This window comes from Somniosus microcephalus, unplaced genomic scaffold (assembly GCF_052327205.1).
Source record: "Somniosus microcephalus isolate GS21.2 unplaced genomic scaffold, FLI_Smic_1.0 unresolved_chr4, whole genome shotgun sequence".
Classification (NCBI taxonomy): domain Eukaryota; kingdom Metazoa; phylum Chordata; class Chondrichthyes; order Squaliformes; family Somniosidae; genus Somniosus; species Somniosus microcephalus.
In genome coordinates this window covers 4,622,778-4,625,822 of record NW_028225182.1, presented here as the reverse complement: position 1 = coordinate 4,625,822, position 3,045 = coordinate 4,622,778, and positions in this window count along the sequence as shown.

The window sequence follows — 3,045 nt, the reverse complement described above, 5'->3', positions numbered from 1 at the left end:
CATCAGGCACAGTGCAGTCTGGTCAACGTCAAGCCTCTCTTTCTTATTCAGAGACAAGAATGGGAGTCAGACGCCACAAACTTTAATTAAAGGCACAGCTACGAGTAACACTTCCAAATCTTTTCACTGTAAAATTATTTCACTTTATTTAATGGCTGACTGCATTGAATCTGAAAATGATCACCATGAGATTTTATGTTCGCTGCTGATTCGCGGTTTCCGTAGTGCAGCGACTATCATGTTCGCCTGCTACAACAACAGTTCCCAAATCGAACCCGGGTGGATATGTTCGAGTGGAACATTTTTATTCTCTGCAATAACCGGTCCGGTTATATTGAACAAAATTTGTCCCAGATTCCTGATGTCGTAAGTAATGAACATTTTAAACCAGCCTCCTAAAATACGATGGGCCTCGAAATTGCGATCGGAGGTTTGTCGCCGGCTTACGCCTCCGAACTGAGAAACAAATCCCAATTAACTGGTGTCTCCAGAGCTTCGCACTCTTGCGGTCTTGGGCCTGCTGGCGTACGCCTGTATAAAGGCCCACGGATACCATTGGCGCTCACGGTTCGGCATCATCCGTTGGCCAGGCCAACCAATCACACAGGGGATTCCTACGATGCTGTATGTACGGAATACCTTAAGCATAATAGAAATCTCCAAATAAGTAACATTTCGCACCACGGAAGTAAGAATAATTGGTCACATGTTCAAAATAAATGAATTTAATTAAGCATTCAATGGTCTCATTCTGTGCCGTTATGACTCCTCTCTGCCCCACACAACAGTGAGAGGGAAATAGAAGGAGAGCACGATTCCAACGAGGAACAGGTGGAGGAAGATTTTATACAGTTATTCATATGCCAGTAAATGTTTTAAAATTATTTCACTTGAACTTTTCCAGTTCAACTTTTCCAAGGAGCATTTCAAGGAGCTGGGAAGAAGTTAAAAAATTGGGGTTGTTAAAAAAAAAAAGCCTCCCCGTCGGGGAATTGAACCCAGGTCTCTCGCGTGACAGGCAAGGATACTCACCACTATACTAACGAGGAACTGACCGCTGCAGTGTTTGCTCAGAACTAGAATGGACCTGTGAACAGAGTGAGAAAGAGACAGAAGAGACAGACAAACAGAGAGAGAGACAGGGACAAAGAGAGAGGCAGAGACAAAGGGAGAGAGACAGATAGAGACTAAGAAAGAGAGACACGCAAAAAGAGCGAGTGGTCCCAGGGATGAGTTGACTTCAATATAATTGCAAAATACTGTGGATGCTGGAAATCTGAAATAACAACAGAAAATACTGGAAATACTCAGCAAGCCAGGCAGCATCCGTGGTGAGAGAAACAGAGTTAACGTTTCAGGTCTGGGACCCTTCATCAGAACTGGAAGAAGTTGGAGATGTAACAGATATTAAGCAGGTGGAGAGACAGGGGGACGGGGTTTGGAGGCAGGAAGAAATAGAAAGAACATCCTGCACTTTTGTAAGAGGCAGGAAAGATAAAATGTTGCAAATGGGAATGGCAAAAATCACACTGCATGAAAAATGGGGGCAGGGATAATTATGTGAAATTGTTGAACTCAATGTTGATTCCGGCAGGCTGCAAAGTGCCCAATCGAAAGATGAGGTGCTGTTCCTCGAGCTTACGTTGAGCTTCATTGAAACAATGCAATAGCCCGAGGACAGAGAGATCAGAGTGGGAGTGAAGCGGTGAATTAAAGTGACAGGCGACCAGAAGCTCAGGGTCACCCGTACGGACTGAGCGGAGGTGTTCTGCAAAGCAGTCGCTCCATCTGCGTTTGGTCTCCCCAATGTAGAGGAGACCGTATCGTGAGCAGCGAATACAGTATATTAAATTGCAAGAAGTACAAGTAAATCGCTGCTTCAGTTATTTTGAGAGACTGAGAAGCTGGAATTGTTATCTGCAGAAGGTTAAGAGGAAATTTAATAGAGGTTTTTCAATTTACAAGATGTTTTGATAAGAGTAAATAAGGAGAATCGGTTTCCAGTGGCAGGAGGGTCGGTAACTGGAGGACACTGATTGAACCTAACCGGCAAAGGTACCAGAGGGGAGATGAGTTTTTTTTTTACCGCAGCCAGTTGTTTTGATCAGGAATGCACTGCTTGAAAGGGCGGTGGAGCAGACGCAACAATAACTTTCAAAGAGAATTGAATAAATAATTGTAAAGGAGAAATTTGCAGGACTATGAGGAAAAGCAGGGGAGTGGGACTATTTGAAGAGCTCATTCAAAGTGCCAGTGCAGACTCACTGGGCTGCATGGCCTCCTTCTGTGCCATATCAATCTATGATTCTATGAATCTATGATTTAAAATTCAACTTGAATGTTTTGAAATATAAATGTAACATTTTAAATCTTAACAAAATTTACCTAAACGAATTTTAAATGTAAGTGTATGTTTACATCACTTTTAAAATATATTTTAATATTGATTTTAACCCTTACAATGGTAAAAGAAGGCCTTTCGCCTGATATTACCAGGTGTAAGGGTTTCGTGGGCATTCGCTGGGCAGTAGTTAGCCCAACTCTGTGACAGCAAAAGTGTTGTTGCAGCAGATGCGGTGGATGTGTCCAAGCGAAACTTGACAGACCACAATTTCTGGCCGTGCGGATACCTGGCACTTGTGTAGTCGTTCTGAAGGCATACAATCGCCTATGCTGTGCATTCGCTGTTGGAAGCACCGTAAAATCCGGGCCATGGTGTAAAATGAGATCTGCATAACAGTTCATCACATAGAAAGCTCAATATATGTTAGTGAAGTATCTTTAGCATTTACGTCATTCTATGAACTAAGATTATCGTTTAATTAATAATAATTAAAACTATTTTCCAGGTTAGCTGCGTGTTAGAGTTGAAGCAAAATTAGTTTAATTTAATAAAAAACTGTTATAAAAATGACTTCCCTGACCGGGCATTGAACCCGGGCAGTAATTGTGCCGAATTCTGATCATAAGACTATTAGGGAACACTGAAGTAAAGTGACGCAATAACTGTAATTAAAATGAGTCAATCTGTCTGTATTAGATACA